This window comes from Symphalangus syndactylus, chromosome 9 (assembly GCF_028878055.3).
Source record: "Symphalangus syndactylus isolate Jambi chromosome 9, NHGRI_mSymSyn1-v2.1_pri, whole genome shotgun sequence".
NCBI classification, from domain to species: Eukaryota; Metazoa; Chordata; class Mammalia; order Primates; family Hylobatidae; genus Symphalangus; species Symphalangus syndactylus.
The window spans coordinates 75,519-95,191 of NC_072431.2; the positions used below are offsets into that span (position 1 = coordinate 75,519).

The 19,673-nt window shown below is 36.8% G+C and overlaps 1 long non-coding RNA gene across 1 annotated transcript in view; it reads right to left on the minus strand.

The window, feature by feature from the left end:
- LOC129490509 (uncharacterized) overlaps positions 1–15,963 on the minus strand; it is a 30,055-nt gene extending 14,092 nt beyond the window's left edge. The window contains exons 1-2 of the long non-coding RNA XR_008660269.2: positions 15,883–15,963; positions 6,690–6,818 (exon numbers count right to left, since the gene is read on the minus strand). This is a non-coding gene — a long non-coding RNA (uncharacterized lncRNA). The remainder of the gene's footprint in view (positions 1–6,689; positions 6,819–15,882) is intronic.
- Positions 15,964–19,673: the final 3,710 nt, after the last annotated feature.

Below are 19,673 nucleotides of genomic sequence, written 5' to 3' on the forward strand. Positions count from 1 at the left end.
CAAAAATCCAGCTCCTGTATTCATTGATTTTTTGAAGACAGGGATGCCCTCTCTCACCACTCCTATTCGACATAGTGTTGGAAGTTCTGGCCAGGGCAATCAGGCAGGAGAAGGAAATAAAGGGTATTCACTTAGGAAAAGAAGAAGTCACATTGTCCGTTTGCAGATGACATGATGGTATATCTAGAAAACCCCATCATCTCAGCCCAAAATCTCCTTAAGCTGATAAGCAACTTCAGCAAAGTCTCAGGATACAAAATCACTGTTCAAAAATCACAAGCATTCTTATACACCAGTAACAAACAGAGAGCCAAATCATGAGTGAACTCCCATTCGCAATTGCTTCAAAGAGAATAAAATACATAGGAATCCAACTTACAAGCGATGTGAAGGACCTCTTCAAGGAGAACTACAAACCACTGCTCAATGAAATAAGAGAATACAAACAAATGGAAGAACATTCCATGCCCATGGGTAGGAAGAATCAATATCGTGAAAATGGCCATACTGCCCAAGGTAATTTATAGATTCAGTGCCATCCCCATCAAGCTACCAATGACTTTCTTCACAGAATTGGATAAAACTACTTTAAAGTTCATATGGAACCAAAAAAGAGCCCACATCACCAATTCAATCCTAAGGCAAAAGAATGAAGCTGGAGGCATCATGCTACCTGACTTCAAACTATACTACAAGGCTACAGTAACCAAAACAGCATGGTACTGGTAGCACAACAGAGACATAGATCAATGGATCAGAACAGAGGCCTCAGAAATAATGCCGCATATCTACAACCATCTGATATTTGGCAAACCTGACAAAAACAAGCTATGGGGAAAGGATTCCTTATTTAATAAATGGTGCTGGGAAAACTGGCTAGCCATATGTAGAAAGCTGAAACTGGATCCCTTCCTTATACCTTATACAAAAATTAATTCAAGATGAATTAAAGACTTACATGTTAGACCTAAAACCGTAAAAACCCTAGAAGACAGTCTAGGCAATACCATTCAGGACATAGGCATGGGCAAGGACTTCATGTCTAAAACACCAAAAGCAATGGCAACAAAAGCCAAAATTGACAAATGGGATCTAATTAAACTAAAGAGGTTCTGCACAGCAAAAGAAACTACCATCAGAGTGAACAGGCAACCTACAGAATGGGAGAAAATTTTTGCAGTCTACCCATCTGACAAAGGGCTAATATCCAGAATCTACAATGAACTCAAACAAATTTACAAGAAAAAAACAACCCCATCAACAAGTGGGTGAAGGATATGAACAGACACTTCTCGAAAGAAGACATTTATGCAGCCAACAGACACATGAAAAAATGCTCATCATCGCCAGCCATCAGAGAAATGCAAATCAAAACCACAATGAAATAGCATCTCACACCAGTTAGAATGGCGATCATTAAAAAGTCAGGAAACAACTGGTGCTGGAGAAGATGTGGAGAAATAGGAACACTTTTACACTGTTGGTGGGACTGTAAAGTAGTTCAACTATTGTGGAAGTCAGTGTGGCAATTCCTCAGGGATCTAGAACTAGAAATACCATTTGACCCAGCCATCCCATTACTGGGTATATACCTAAAGGATTATAAATCATGCTGCTATAAATACACATGCACACGTATGTTTATGGTGGCACTATTCACAATAGCAAAGATTTGGAACCAACCGAAATATCCAACAATGATAGACTGGATTAAGAAAATGTGGCACATATACACCATGGAATACTATGCAGCCATAAAAAATGATGAGGTCATGTCCTTTGTAGGGACATGGATGAAGCTGGAAACCATCATTCTCAGCAAACTATTGCAAGGACAAAAAACCAAACACCGCATGTTCTCAGTCATAGGTGAGAATTGAACAATGAGAACACATGGACACAGGAAAGGGAACATCACACACCAGGGTCTGTTGTGTGGTGGGGGGTTAGGGATAGCATTAGGAGATATACCTAATGTTAAATGAGTTAATGGGTGCAGCACACCAACAGGGCATATGTATACATACGTAACAAACCTGCATATTGTGCACATGTACCCTAAAACTTAAAGTATAAAAAAAAAAAAGGTAACTGAGATGACGGATATGTTAATTTGCTTGACTATTGAAACTATTTTACTATGTATATGTGTATCAAAACAACTTAAATATGCAATAAAAATGAATGAATATGACATTAACTTCTCATGTGCTCTCACTTTGGATCTAATCTTGCTACTGAATAACAAAAGGTATAGAGATATAATAATCACTCACCATCCTCTAGGTGTTATGGAATACGTTGGAGGAGTGGTGATAAAAAAATGGGTAATTCACAATTATTAACCTCAGGTTGCTTGAAGTTGATCCTATGTGCCCTGTAGCTAAATTTTCATTAATTCACGGGATAATCCCAACTGATACAAACATTATCAAGTTGCCAATAGTGCCAGCCTTGAAGTGTTGGTCAAACTTTTGATTCTTGGCTGTATTCATTTGCAGGCTCCAGTTTCTGTTTTGTGTTTTATGTAAGTAAGTATATGGAAGTTGGCCTCTCATTCTTTAAATTACCTTCTGTTATAAGCTTCTGTTACGCCATGTTTGCTTGGCTTACTTATGCCTCTAAGGTCTCCCGTTGCTATTCTTTCTAGGCTTCTCTCATCAGCTCTTAAATTCTGGTGCTTCTCAGGAGCTGGCCCTCCATCCTCTGCTCTTATGCTCTATAATCTCTTAAGAGTTATTTAATTTGCAGCCATGCCTCCAGAAACACCTGTCATTTTATTCCTCTTGAATCTGTACCTATATTTTCAACATTCCTTTTCTGCTAGAGACACACATGGGCTTCCCATGGTACTCACGATCTCTACATGCTCATTATGGAACTCCTCCTCTTCTCTTCTCCCATGCTTCCTCTTCCAACTTACTCCTCTCCTGCTTTGCATAGGCAAGTTATGGGAATACGACACACCTGGTTATCAAAGCCAGACACTCCACCGTTTTTTTTTTTTACCTCCTGTCCATTCATCTCACCCCCTTCCTTCACTGTATCTGTTACATCGCCAAACCCACTTAATTTTACCTCTGATATAATTCTACTCTATCTAGCCTCATATTCCCTACCATCATCTTCTCTCACGTGGACTATATTATATTTTTTAAACTGGTCTTTTCCTCCTTTTCATTTTTATTCCTCTACAGTCCATCTTTTTGACATTGCTATGGCACTCAAATCTTCAGAATAAAACAAACTCTTTTTTGGAAATTTAGGCTCTTCAGGATTTAGAGACAGCAGCTATCATCCTTTGCTTGATATTCAGAATATCTGGGTAACTTTTTAAAAACACAGGCTCACAGGCCACTCATCTGAAATTCTGATTTAATTGGTCTGGAATAGGTTCTAGGCATAAGTAAGTATTTCTTAAACAAAAAACCAAGGGATGGAAATATGCAGTAAGATTATATGTAACAAACCTGCATGTCCTGCACATGTATCCCAGAACTTAAAGCATTAAAAAAAGTTGTATTCATCGAAGAATAATGGTTCCCAGAGGCAGTGGGTAGGTGAGGAGTGAAGGAATGGGGAATTACTGGTCCAAAGTTACAAAGTTTCAGCTAGACAAGAGGAATAAATTTTGAGATCTACTGCAAAGCAGGATGACTGTAATCAATAATAATATGTTGTATATTTCAAAATAACTAAGAGTAGTTTCAAATGTGTCACCACAAAAATATCAAGGAAGTGAAGTGATGGATATGTTAATTAGCTCGATTTAATCACTCTAAATTGTAGACATACCAAAACATCACATTGTACTATATAAATATAATTATGAAAAAAAATCAGACCTGATGTTTGAAATGATAATTATTTTTATAACCTCATTTCAGATTTAACAATGTCATATTATATCTTAGTATGTATCCATATTACCCACATGGGAACTACATGTCTCTGTAAAGTTACCCAGGTGTGATATCCAAGATATTCAGTCAAGAGGGAGTGTATAACTGTTACTTTTAGTCTTCATTCAGGTTAGTACTGCCCAGCCACAGTTTGTACAGTATTTTTCCCACTTTGCAATTTTAAAAACCTATCATTCTTGATTTTATTAACTTGCCATTCTATCAAATTTAAACATGTTTTTATTTTTTAAAAGACCATGTCCAAGTGGCAATTCTATCTGTATCTCCGTCAAAAAAGCATCAGTTGAAGAAATCTGAGAAATTTAACCAGCTCTGAACTCATCAATATTTCAATGTCTGTTATTTATTTATTATTATTTTTTTTTGAGGTGGATTCTCACTTTGTTGTCCAGGCTGGAGTACAGTGGTGCGATATCAGCTCACTGCAACTTCTGCCTCCTGGGCTTAAGTGATTCTCCTGCCTCAGCTTCCTGAGTAGCTGGTATTACAGGTGCCCCCAATCATGCCCAGCTAATTTTTGTATTTTTAGTAGAGACGGGGTTTCACCATGTTGGCTAGGCTGGTCTCGTACTCCTGAGCTCAAGTGATCCACCCGCCTCAGCCTCCCAAAGTGCTGGGAGTAGAGGTGTGAGCCACTGGCCCAGCCCCAAGGCATTTTTTTAAACCAGGACTTCTGTATAATGAAACTTTTCTCGATATTTTTTAACCACATCCTCTTACTTATTACATCCATTCCAACTACCTGTCTTCATCTCATCACACCGAAGTACTCAAACTGTCCACAGGCTGCAGAATGAATTCATTAGGACTTTATATCATTTTTCAAATCATGGAATTGCACAATCTTTTGAATATGGAATTGGAAGGCCTTTATAGTTCATTCAGTAGAAAACTGGAACATTTTTGAAAGGTGATCTGCTTGACACCTTTCAAAGAGTACAAAACCTTGTGAAGTAGCAGATGCAATGATTGCCAATATCCTTTATGAAATGACTTTCAGAGTTTGAGATTAAATTGGCTTTTCTGAAATACGTATCTGGAAAAACACAACATTTCTAATCTTGCTTTGGAAAGCCTTTAAGTAAAAATCAATTTCTTATCTTCTTTGAAATAAACATGGAATATCCTAAGGTTTTATTCATGTTTCATGAATTTCGCAGCATTCATCACATTTTAAAGTTATTTTTGATGCTTTGCATTGTATTAAAATCTCTCTTGGAATGAGAGGCCTGAAAAACAATCGTAATATACTGTTGTTGTCTAACAATATATCAAGTTTTTAATGTCTCTTACAATGCAATATTTTTATCATTCTTGTAGTTTATCCACATGTGTTTAATATTACTAGCAGAAACTTGGATTTTAGTAAATTAATTCTGATCTTTGTAAAATAAAACTATATCTATATCTATTAATTCTTTAGTCCATGAATCCATCTAACAATTATTATTGAACAAGTTCTAGGAGATAAGTACTATATAGTGGCTAAGAATTCTGAAAAATCATCTTATACCTATTATACAGAAGCAGAGCAAGACAAATGAACCAAAACTTACATAACACTGTGAATGTGTTTCAAGTTTAAAGATCTTAAAAAATACCTTTCATAAAACTAAAGATAAAACTTGATACTTGTTTCTACTACATTTGGTTTTATATACTTAGGCATATTATTTTTGAGTCTGGCATTAAATAAGCCAACGTATGTTTGCAGTCTATATCTTTATTCATGCCTTTGATTAAAATATTGAATAAGCAAGATCTAAAGAAAAGTAACATACTGAATATGCGACTAGAAACCTCTCTCCAAGTGACCAGGCTGGGCAAAATGCTGAAATCCCATCTCTACCAAAAAATAAGAGGTGGTGGTGCACCCCTGTAGCCCGAGACAGGAGGCTCACTCGAGCTCAGAAGGTAGAGGCTACAGTGAGCTATGACTGCCACTGCACTCAGCCTGACTGACAAAGTGAGACACTGTCTCACAAAAAAGGGAAGAAAACCTCTCTCTAAGATGAAAAAGGAGTAAGAGGGTATTTAAGGCACACGTCCCCAATGAGGCAGTCTAAATCAATATGAGCTTAAAATCCTTCCTAAACAATAATTAGTTCACTTATATTGTTCTGTTCTACAAAATCAAAGTATTCCTCTTAGAAACAATATTTACCAAATTTTCCTTTAGTATACCAATTGTGGTACAATTATGCCACTTCTCTTTAATCCTGCCTAGTAGTCCATGTTATCTGGTATAGTGTTCAAGTGTGCAGGCTTTGAGCCACACCATACGGGCACAAAAATTTCTTCTGCCACTTAAAATTGGGTGACTTACTTCACCTTTGTATGCCTCAGTATGACACTAGTTGCTACCTCCTATAGTTGTGAGGATAAAATGTGTGTATACAGGCAAAGCACTTAGTATTTAAATACAACTTAATTATAGTCATAATTATTACTATTACTATGATTATGGTTATTATTTGATTAACTCCCTCGATGAAAACAAAGCATAGGGAGTTGAATTGGAAAAGATTAGAATGGTGTTAAAGTTGGGTCCTGTGAAGTAAACAGAAGAGTCATGACAATTCCTTTGGCAAGAGAAGCCTCAAAATAGAATCTGGTTTTCAAAATCTACCTCCAAAGTAGAGAGATACGAAAGCTGGAAATGACATAAAGCTGTTTAGGTAGTCAAGTGGGTTTTCTTCTAAATCCATAGCTTTCTTCTAAATCTATTACAACCAGATGAATTAACCCTTTTCTTTGCTCAGGTACCTATTCTCAAAGTTAAGCCATTCTGGATGCAAATTCCTTTGAGTTTTGAGATGATCATGATGGTCTTCACGCAGTCTTTCCCCCAGGTTGACACGTGGTTATTTCATTTAATCAGATTAAAATCAATACCTGGAAATACAAAGAAGTATATTTTTTAATTTCTCAAAAACTAATATTCACTAGTATGGAATGAATAATTGCATGCCTAGTTCTCCGTGTACTTGCTCTTTTAAGTAATATAGCTTGGTTTGCTTTCTTTTTCTTTTCTATCTACAATCAAATTCAAACTGCTATCACTGGGTCGTACATAATCAATCAAATAAACTAAAAAGCTACTGAAAGAATTTTCCATCACTAAGCTGCCTTTTGGCAGCTGTATAATTGATCTGCTTTACTAGACAGTCAAGTGCATACAAATGCGTTAGTGCTCATGGCTTGCTTCCAGGCCAACCCCAGGCTCACACTGCCAATTTTTTTTGTCATTGTAGGTAGGTGACTTTATGTATTTTTGGACTTTTATTGTATAATAATAGGGACAAGAAAAATAAATGTTCACCTAGGCGTCAAAGATAATTGTTAAGCCACTATTTTAAGTTATAGTTAACTATGGGACTCTATTGTTTTGTCAGGAATATAGAAAAATGTTTTAAATAATTACTCTTCCTGGGACACTTTGAGGGGTCAAATGTATTCTGTTCTTAAGTATCTGTTAAAACGTCTTTTGCATTCTCTCTGATCTGAGTGTTTTGATGTTGTGTGCAATGAACCAAAACATTGCATTACAAAAAGAAATCTTTATACAGTTGACAGCTTGTAGGTCTCTGAGGAATCTATTCAATTAGTGTCATGTCCTGGTTCCCTATAGTATCAAAATTCACAGAGAATTGAAATGTCTTAGAAGTTGTGTCCAATAAACCAAGAAAAGCATCATGAAATTTTTTCCTTAAAATGAAAGATAGAAAAAATTGTGTTTCTGCATAACTCATGTAAAAACAGTAGCCTAGAATCTGGCACTTAGTTGTTCATCACTGAAATGTGTTATCTGGGTCTGCTAACTTGACGTTATATAGCTATAATTTAAATCAAACCTACCTTGACTTTGACTCATGCTGCCAATTTTTTTTCTCAAGGAAATCTGAGAAAATCCTATTTCTTGGGGAGGAAAGGACATCAATTTGATATTATAGATTGCAGTCCAGCATTGGGATCAGGTGGAATAGGATAGATGCTCAGTGTGGATGGGAATGAGTAGAATCTTCTGGGTGAATGTCAACTGCTATCCATGGAAGGCAAAGAAAATGAAGACTAGACCAGAAGCCATATTGAACTTTATAAAGGCCTTTTCTGCATATATTGAGGTAATCATGTGGTTTTTGGGTTTAGTCCAGTTTATGTGATGAATCACTTTTATTGATTTGTGTATGTTGAACTAGACTTGCACCCTGGGGATGAAGCGTACTTGATCATGTTGGATAAGCTATTTGATGTGTGTCTGGATTTGGTTTGCCAGTATTTTGTTGAGGATTTTTGCATTGATGTTCATCAAGGATATTGGCCTGAAGTTTACTTTTTCTGTTGTGCCATTGCCAGGATTTGGTGTCAGGATAATGGTGGCCTCATAGAATGAGTTAGGGAGGAGTCCCTCCTCCTCAGTTTCTTGGAATACTTTAAGTAGGAATTGTTCCAGCTCTTCTTTATACCTCTGGTAGAACTCAGCTGTGAATCCTTCTGGTCCTGAACTTTTTTTGGTTGGTAGGACTCTCAATAAAGTAGGTATTAAAGGAATATACCTCAAAACAATAAGAGCCATACATGCAAACCCAGAGCCAATATTGTACTGAATGGGCAATAACTGGAAGCATTCCCCTTGAAAAACAGCACAAGACAAGGTTGTCCTCTCTCACTATCCCTATTCAGCATAGCATTGGAAGTCCTGGCCAGGGCAATCAGGCAAGAGAAAGAAATAAAGCATATTCAAATAGAAAGAGAAATCAAACTATCTTTGTTTTCAGACATGATCCTATATCTAGAAAACCCCATCATTTCTACCCAAAAGCCTCTTAAGCTGATAAGCAAACTCATCAAAGTCTCAGGATACAAAATCAATGTGCAAAAATTACCAGCATTTCTGTATGCTAACAACAGGCAAGCTGAGAGCCAAATCAGGAATGAACTCCCCTTCACAATTGCTACAAAATGAATAAAATAGCTAGGAATACAGCTAACAAGGGAAGTGAAGGACATCTCCAAAGAGAACTACAAACCACTGCTCAAAGTAGAGAAGACACAAACAAATGGAAAACATTCCACGCTCATGAATAGGAAGAATCAATATCATTAAAAAGGCCATACTGCCCAAAGCAATTTACAGATTCAATGCATCCTATTAAACTACCATAGGCATTCTGTACATAATTAGAAAAAAAAACTATTTTAAAATTCATATGGACCCAAAAAAGAGCCTGAATAGCCAAGGCAACCCTCACCAAAAAGGACAAGGCTGAAAGTTATCACACTGCCCGACTTCAAACTATACAAAGGGCTAAAGTAACCAAAACAGCATGGTACTGGTACAAGAACAGACAGACCAATGGAACAGGATAGAGAACCCAGAAATAATGCTGCACACCTGCAACCATCTGATCTTTGACAAACCTGACAAAAACAAGCAATGGGGAAATGATTCCCTATTTAATAAATGATGCTGGGATAACTGGCTGGCATTAGTTGAAAAACTGGAACTGGACTCCTTCTTTACACCATATACAAAATCAATCCAAGATGGAATAAAGACTTAAATGTGAAATGCCAAACTGTAAAAACCCTAGAAGTAAACCTAGGCAATATTATTCAGGACACAGACACTGACAAAGATTTCATGACCAAGATGCCAAAAGCAATTACAAAAAAAGCAAAAGTTGACAAATAGAACCCAATTAAACTAAAGCGTTTCTTCACAGCACGTGCGCACGCGCACACACACACACACAAAAACAACTATCAATAGAGTAAACAGACAACCTACAGAAAGGGAGAAAATTTTTGCCATCAATCCGTCTAGCAAATGTCTAATATCCAGCATCTATAAAGAACTCAAACAAATTTACAAGAAAAGGCAAATAACGTCATTAAAAAGTGGGCAAAGGACATGAACAGACACTTCTCAAAAGAAGACATACATGTGGCCAACAAACATATGCAAAAAAGCTCATCAGTCATCATTAGAGAAATGCAAATCAAAACCGCAATGAGATACCATTTAACACCAGTCAGAATGGCAATTATTAAAAAGTCAAACATAACAGATGCTATTGAGGTTGTGGAGAAAAAGGAACTCTTTCACACTGTTGTTGGAAGTGTAAATTAATTCAACCATTGTGGATGACGGTGTGGCGATTATTCAAAGCCATAAAGCCAAAAATACCGTTCAACCTAGCAATCCGATTACTGGGTAATTCCCAAAGGAATATAAATTATTCTATTGTAAAGATACATGCACAAGTATATAATTGCAGCACTATTCACAACAAAGACACAGAATTAACTTAAATGCCCATCAGTGATAGACTGGATGAAGAAAATATCACACATATACACCAAGAAATATTATGCAGCTGTAAAAACAAATCAGATCATGTCCTTTGTAAGGACGTGGATGAAGTTGGAGGCCATTATCCTTATAAAACTAATGCAGGAACAGAAAACCAAACACTGTATGTTCTCACTTATAAGTGGGAGCTAAATGATGAGAACACATGGGGTGAGGAACAGCACACACTAGGATCTGCTGGTGGGGGGCAGGAGGAGGGACAGCATCAGGAAAAATAGCTAATGCAAGCTGAGCTTAATACCTAGGTGATGGGATGATCTGTGCAGCAAATCCCCATGACACACATGTACCTATGTAATAAACCTGCACATCTGCACATGTACCCTTAAAATAAAAGTTGGAAATAAAAACATCCATATAAAAAAAGAAAATGAAGAGTAGAGAAGTTGGCTCTACTACCAACATCAAATGATGAACAAAGTTCTATGAATGACATTAAAATCTTACCAAAAAAGTAGTTGGGGAGTTAAATATAGGCAGAAAATAAAGAGCAAGTAGCAGGAGGAAGCAACCCAGGAATATTTTGTTTTTAGCTCCTCAAGCTCACTTTAATTGGTTATTGTCACTATATTGTATAGCTTTTTGGTTATTGATTGTGTAATATTTGGTTGAAAGGTTTGGCATAAAGGTACAGTTTTTACGTAGACAGCTTCCTTCCCAGGCTGCAATGACTGCACATCTGCTCTCACCTGCTTGATACTGGCCTCTGCTCTTGGAGAATATAGGGCGACGGATGGCTGCTTATGGCGCCATCGATGCCCCGATGGCTTGAATGATTTCTGACTCTACCTAGACCCACAGTCTGACTCCTTCAAATCTTTTGATTTTTTTTCCTTTCTATGCCTATGTTCTTCTAGTTTTTCTTATTTACTGCCTATTAGATAGTCTTCTTTGTCTCAACTTCCATTTCTGGCATGATGTCAATTCCTGGTTGCCTACTTGCCTCGTGTGCAGGTGTATCTTGATCTCTACTCTGTTATTGGTCCTGACTCTGTCCTATTCAAGTGGTCACAATTTATGAACAGCCTCACACTTCACTCTTCATTCAGTTAATGGGCCCACTATTTGCCAAATTTTGTTTTTATCTTATAATCCTAGAAAGTAAATAATTAAACAGCAAGCATAAAATACATTTTCTCCTTTAATCAGAATTTGGTACCTGGAGACTATAATAATGACTGTCATCCTGGCAAACAAATTGATGATTTTTGCTGGTGGGACAGTTCTTATTTTGGAAATACTTTTGGCAAGAGATGCCTGATTTTCTAGCCTTGTCAATAGCAAACAGCCATGAATTTCAAAGATTTATGAGGCATGATTATCGGAAGACAAATGACTATATTTTATACCAAAAGTTACTCCTGCTGTGTATGTGATGTGACTCCATATGTGTTCTGGAGAACTTCATATTTTAATCTGTGCCAGATGTATCCTCACGGCGTAAGAAAAGGCCTAGAGAGTTAAGTTCGTCGTCTTGGACCCATTTTTGTTTGTTCTTTGTCTCATGATTAATTGTTTCCTTTGAATAATTAGTAACTTACATTGGATAAGCTTTCTGATTCTCATGATACTGATTGCACAATCTAATCCTTTTTGCATTACTATTTACTCAATATCGTTTTGCTCTTATTAATCAATGTCCACAGTTCTAAGGCTGAAATCTACTAAAATCTCCAAGAGTAAGATCGTTTCATTATAAAGTCCTGTCATGAGAAAATAAATCATTGTGAATATATGAAAGAACTTATTTGAGCACTGCAAGGCAGATCATGGCTTTTACTTGAAGTTACTTATTTTTAATATATAACTTCTGTAATCTCTCTCAGAAATATTCATCAAGAAAAACTACCAATTATGTTAGTGCCGTTTCTGAAAAGCTACCTTTTCTTTTTCTAGAAATATGGGAAAGTTGTAAAAAATTATATTTCCTCAAAATTTTGGGTAAATATAATTGCATAATACAACCTATGGCAAATATTTAAATCTTTATTACTCCAAAGGAAAATAAATTGGCTTTGTCTAATAATTACTAAATATCTACTAAATACTAGGACATGTGCTATGATTAACATGTGTTAATTAAATCTCATATGCCCCACAATTTCTTTCAGGTAGCAATTATTATTTATAGGTAAGAAAACAGATTTGAGAAGTTAAGGAGTAGGTAGTCCCTGGATTATATTCACAAAATGACAGAGGACAAGTTAAATCAGAGCTAGTTTAATGAATGCCCATCCTGTCTTTCCTACAGCATGCTATGTAATGTAACACTGATCTAAGCACACATTAGTATACGGTAAACTGGGAAAAGAGTTGCTCTGGATTCTGTACAATTATTAGAACATTTAATAATAATTTTATAGGAACTATTTATTTTTAGTTTAAAATTCAAAACAATTGATAGCAATTCATCTTTTAATATTTTAAATACATTTAGTTATATCTCTGTTTGTAACTGAATCAAACATTGTCAAATTAATTCCAACAAAACTATATTATTTATCATTTGATATAAATTCTTAATTATAATTTATTGATTGTGTGGTTATACATGTATTGGATTTGTTTTATTATTGCATAAGAACTGTAAACATGAAAAGTTTGATAGAGATTTATAAAAGAATTTAAATCAACAGTAGGAGCTGAGACTTTTTTTCTTTTTTGAAAAGGTGAATACCTTGGACATTTTCAGAAACAGAGACTAAAATTCCTTGTGCTTTGACAATTATGGTGGCCAAAGCTAAGAGATTACAATTTGGCAGGGAACAGAATGCTCAGGCATTTTGGATCTTATGGTGGTTGTTTCTCAATGCAAATCAACAATCTTTTAATTAAGTTATCTTTCCCAAATTTGTATATATTTTCAGTAGTGCCAGTTTCTTAGAGCCTGATTAGTTCTGGGCCTTTGTTTAAAAAGTGAAAGATGAGATAATAGAAAATAATCCCCAAATATTGTTGTTACTAGCCCACCTTCAACTCCATATTAAATTTTATACAAAAAGCTAAAACTTTCTAGGTTTTTAAAATGAGAAATTGAGGCACAAAATGTTTACTTCATCAAAATGGGGACATATGTCATACATGAATGGGGAAAGATGGAAGGGAGACAGGAAGCACAGGTAGAAAGAGAAATGCATCCTACAATTTGACTTGAATTTAGGCATTGGGATAAGGATGTTTAGGCCTTCGAGTTAAACAATCAGCTAACTGCTTTCAATATTTCTTCCAAGTCTGGTTTTGCTTTACGTGGATATTTGTTTTTCTAATAGAATGAATTAGTTTGAGAGAAACTACCACCGCTCAAAATTGAGCTATCATTTTAGCTATCATTAACAGCTAATAAAGTAGTGGTATTCTAAAATTCCTGCATTTTTAACTCAATGTAATATCATGATGTTTCAGAGAGGTGGGTACTGGGATTATGCCCATTTTACTGATAGAGAAGTAGAGAAATAGAAAGATGATGTAATTTAAACAGACTGTAGGGATAAATTCAAACCAGTGTGCAGCTCCTCAGTCACTATATTGTATAGCCTTTTCCTGACCTGGCAAATCACTTTTGGCAGTCAATGGTTTGGCTTTTGTTTTGTTTTGTTTTTGAGACAGTCTCGCTCTGTCGCCCAGACTGGAGTGCAGGGGCGCAATCTGGGCTCACTGCAGGCTCCGCCTCCCGGGTTCCCGCCATTCTCCTGCCTCAGCCTCCTGAGTAGCTGGAGCTACAGGCACCGCCACCGCGCCTGGCTAGTTTTTTGTATTTTTTTTAGTAGAAACGGGGTTTCACCGTGTTGGCCAGGATGTTCTCGATCTCCTGACTTTTTGATCGGCCCAGCTCAGCCTCCCAAAGTGCTGGGATTAATGGTTTGGCTTTTTAAAAGCCTCACTAGCGAACATATTTATGGACGATTTAGTTTAAGACATGGAATCTACAATGGTTGCTATTAAAGAGTATTGATTGTCTGTTGGGCGTGTCACAGCTAACTGCTATTCAGTAACTAAAGCTGGTATGTGATGCCAAGGATTGAGCACAGAATGCATGCCTGCTGGTCACTGTGATCTCTTTATAATACTATTCTAAGGACTGTGCATCAATATTTCATAATCTATAGGCTCAATATTTGATGAGATATTGTATCTCTATTAAACTTATTTTGCAATTAAAATTTTTTAAATAAATGGGTTATTATTTTGAGGTTTATGCCATATAGGTTGAAAATGTTACAGTAATCCTCATGATTTTATGAGTAAAAGTGAGGACTGTTTAAAGTGGAATGACTGGGAATATGTACACACTGAGGCAGCTTTACGCTCAATTTCTCACAAATCAGTTGGTAGAATTAACTTTTAACACGGTTAATGTTTTGACTAAACCTACATCCTTATTATGATTAAAAATGGGCTATGTATGAAGTGCAGTTTATGTAAAGAAATCTAATCATATTTTATTTTCCTCATAGGAATATTTTATTTTACTTTGATTTGATTTCTATTTATAATTCATTTGTATCAAATAATGCTGCTTAAAATAATTATCATATTAATTAATATAAATAAAGTATCCCAATCATAAATTAATTCTATTTTCCTTTGGTAGATATTTCAAAGCATTTTGTCATTATTTATGACAGATACACAGATGTACATACACCTTCTTAATCTGTTAATTTTCCTTGTGGAGCCATCAGATTAAGCTTCTTTCTACTGAATTTCTAATTTGTGGTAGGTAGCCAAATGTAACTCTTTCAGCTGATTTAGTAGCAGGAGATAGATTCACCCACACTCCTTCTGCTAACATTATGGTGGTATAGTGAGAAGAGAGCTTACAAAAAGAAGCATGCATAGTATTATGATCAGATACTTGAAACAAATTATAATGCCAGTGAAAAACTCAATGACGCTTCAGTATCCTTATATTCATTTCCAAAGGCAAGTACCTTTTATTCCTTCACACAAGTGTCATATAACAGCTATGCTTTCACCAAACCAATAGCTGGCAAACATCTACCTCTGTGAGTAAACTCAGTAGTTCCATCTATAAACAGTTATTTCTATATCAGCTGCTTGGTTGTTAAAATTATTTAGCTGTTGTTGAAAGATTATGATCCTTGTTCCATTAAATAAGTTGATATATATGTAAAACATTTTGACCAGTGCCAGGATATAGTAAGCAATATAGAATGTGATGTGTTATATTTCTTTCTCAAATTAAAGCTTGGCTCTTTTGGCAGATTTTAAGATGAGACAATATATCTAACTTTCTAGATTTAAAATATCATACACACACTAACACATATTTTTTAAAATATATCTTTTAATTTCATCCAGCAACCCTAATAGTGGGTATATCCCCTAAGGAAAAGAAATCATTATACCAAAAATACACCTGTACTTCTATGTTTATTGTAGCACTTTGCACAATAGCAAAGATATAAAATCAACCTGTATCCATTAATGGATGACTGGATAAAGAAAATGTGGTATATTTACACAATGAAATATTACTTATATTAGTCCATTTTCACACCACTGATAAAGACATACCTGAGACTGGGCAATTTACAAGAGAAAGAGGTTTATTGGACTTACAGTTCCACGTGGCTGAAGAGGCCTCACAATTATAGTGGAAGGTGAAAGGCACATCTTACATGGTTACAGATAAGAGAGATTTTATATGGAAACTCCCCTTTTTAAAACCATCAGATCTCATGAGATTTATTAGTGATCATGAGAAGAGCATGGGAAAGACCTGCCCCCATTATTCAATTACCTCCTACCGGGTCCCTCCGACGACACATGGGAACTCAAGATGAGATTTGTGCGGGGGCACAGCCAAACCATTTAATTCTGCCCCAACCCCTCCCAAATCTCATGTCCTCACGTTTCAAAATGAATCATGCGCTCTCAAAATCCCCCAAAGTCTCAACTCATTTCAGCACCAACTCAAAAGCCCACAGTCCAAAGTCTCATCCAAGACAAGGCAAGTCCCTTCTGCCTATGAGCCTGTAAAGTCAAAAGCAAGTTTATTACTTCCTAAATATAATGTGGGTATGGGTATTGGGTAAATATAGCTATACCAAATGGGAAAAATTGGCCAAAACAAAGGGGCTACAGGCCCTGTGCAAGTCCAAAATCCAGCAGGGCAGTCAAGTCTTAAAAGCTCCAAAATGATCTCTTTTGACTCCGTGTCTCAATTCGAGGTCATGCCAATGCAAGGGATGGGTTTCCATGGTCTTGGGCAGCTCTGCCCCTGTGGCTTTGCTGGGCATAGCCCCCCTCCTGGCTGCTTTCATGGGCTGGCATTGAGCATCTGTGGCTTTTCCAGGTACATGGTGTAAGCTCTCAGAGGATCTACCATTCTGGGGTCTGGAAGATGCGGGCCCTCTTCTCACAGCTCCACTAGGTGGTGCCCAGTAGGGACTCTCTGTGGGGGATTAGACCCCACATTTCCCTTCTGCACTGCCCTAGCAGACATTCTCCATGAGGGCCCCACCCCTGCAGAAAACTTCTACCTGGGCATCCAGGCATTTCTACATGTCCTCTGAAACCTAGCAGAGGTTCCCAAACCTCAATTCTTGCCTTCTGTGCACCTGTAGGCTCAACACCACGTGGAAACTGCCAAGGCTTGGGGCTTCCACCCTCTGAAGCCACAGCCCAAGCTGTATCTTGGCCTTTTTAGTCACAGCTGGAGTGGCTGGGACACAGGGCACCAAGTCCCTAGACTGCACACAGCAGAGGGTCCCTGGGCCCAGCCCATGAAACCATATTTTCCTCCTAAGTCTCAGGGCCTGTGATGGGAGGTGCTGCTGCAAAAGTCTCTGACATGCCCTGGAGACATTTTACCCACTGTCTTGGTGATTAACATTCAGCTCCTCTTTACTTATGCAAATTTCTGCAACTGGCTTGAATTTCTCCTCAGAAAATGAGATTTTCTTTTGTATTGCATTGTCAAGCTGCAAATTTTCCAAACTTTTATGTTCTGTTTCCCTTTTAAAACTGAATGCTTTTAACAGCACCCAAGTCACCAGGCAGCACCTCTTTGCTGCTTAGAAGCTTTTTCAGCCAGATACCCTAAATCATCACTCTCTACTTCAAAATTCCACAAATCTCTAGGGCAGGGGCAAAATGACTCCAGTCTCTTTATTAAAACATAACAGGGGCCACCTTTGCTCCAGTTCCCAAGAAGTTTCTCATCTCCATCTGAGACCACCTCGACCTGGATTTCATTGTCCATATCATTATTAGCATTTTGGTCAAAGCCATTCAACAAATCTCTAGGGAGTTCTGAACTTTCCCACATTTTCCTGTCTTTTCCTCAGCCTTCCAAACTGTTCCAACCTCTGACTGTTACCCAGTTCCAAAGCTGCTTCCACATTTTTGGCTATCTTTTCAGGAGTGCTCCATTCTACTAGTACCAATTTACTGTATTAGTCTGTTTTCATGCTGCTGAAAGACATACCTGAGACTGGGCAATTTACTAAAGAAAGAGATTTATTGGACTTACCGTTCTACATGGCTGGAGAGGCCTCACAATTATAGGTGAAGGTGAAAGGCACGTCTCACATGGTGGCAGAAAAGAGAAGAGAGTTTGTGCAGGGAAACTCCCCTTTTTAAAACCATCAGATCTCATGAGACTTATAAGTGATCATGAGAACAGTATGGGAAAGACCTGTCCCCATGATTCAATTACCTCCTACAGGGTGTCTCCCACAACATATGGGAATTCAAGATGAGATTTCGGTTAGGACACAGCCAAACCATGTTATTATTCAATGATAAAACATGGAATCATGTCTTTTGTAGCAACATGGATTGAATTGGAGGCCATTATCTTAAGTGAAAGAAGTCAGAAACAGAGACAAATCCCACATGTTCTGAGTTATAAATGGGAGCCAAATAATGTGTCCACATGAACATAGAGTGTGGAATAATAGACATTGGAGACTCAGGTGGGTGAAGTGGTGCTAGAAGCCAATGATGAGAAATTACTTACATAACCTACATTACTCAAGTGCTGAATACCCTAATAGCCCTGATGTCACACTGTGCAATATATCCCTGTAACAAAATTGTACAAGTATTTCATACATTTATAGAAATGAAAAAGTAATATACATGAATTTATTTTGGATTTCAATGATTGTTTTCATTCATTTTTAAAACACTGCTTCTTAGGAAAATATGATTATGAATTTATTCCTTATGCCAGAAATAACTAACTCATGGGTATCATCTTACATAAATTTCATAAAACATAATTGTCTACTTTAAGTATAGCTACTTTTCTTACACAAACAGTACACTTTGTGAGGGTGTTTGCCTTGTGAACCTATGAAGTAATTCTGAAAACTTTGTATAATTAAAACTTTCTAGATGCCTACTTTAAAAAGCATACTATAAATATTTTATATAACATTTCCCCTTTTCTAGCAATGAATTTCACACACAGAGATATCATTGGAAGAATGCATGGGTAAGCATGCGCATTGGGACTGTACACACTGTAATGGATACGTAGGGATTTATAAATAACCATGTGGGAGCTCTTAATAGAGATGAATTGAAAAAAAATCCTGCTTTGTGCTAGCCAACATGAACTACGGCCCAAACAACTAAAAGAAAGACTATATTTATAGTTTGCTGACCCCAAACTGATATATAACAGAAAATTACTGCTAAACATGATGTCAGCAGAAGCTACCTCTAATTTTTTTAATTGCTTTTTGCTGAAAAAAGTCTGTTTTCTCAGATTAAAAACTTAACCCTCAAAATAGTTTTAAAAATCCAGTCCCAATAAATTTTGATTATTACCTGCTAAAGTTTATTTAACTGTTAAGATAAACAAAAAGAGAACTCTAACATGGCATTTCATCGCTTATCTTTATTTTTAAAATGGTTATCTTGCAGTCATCCGATTTTTTTTATCATTATTATACTTTAAGTTTTAGGGTACATGTGCACAATGTACAGGTTTGTTACATATGCATCCATGTGCCATGTTGGTGTGCTGCACCCATTAACTCGTCATTTAGCATTAGGTATATCTCCTAATGCTGTCCCTCCCCCCTCCCCCCACCCCACAACAGTCCCCGGAGTGTGATGTTCCCCTTCCTGTGTCCATGTGTTCTCATTGTTCAATTCCCACCTAGGAGTGAGAACATGCAGTGTTTGGTTTTTTGTCCTTGCGATAGTTTACTGAGAATGATGTTTTCCAGTTTCATCCATGTCCCTACAAGGGACATGAACTCATCATTTTTTATGCCTGCATAGTATTCCATGGTGTATATGTGCCACATTTTCTTAATCCAGTCTATCGTTGTTGGACATTTGGGTTGGTTCCAACTCTTTGCTATTGTGAAAAGTGCCGCAATAAACATATG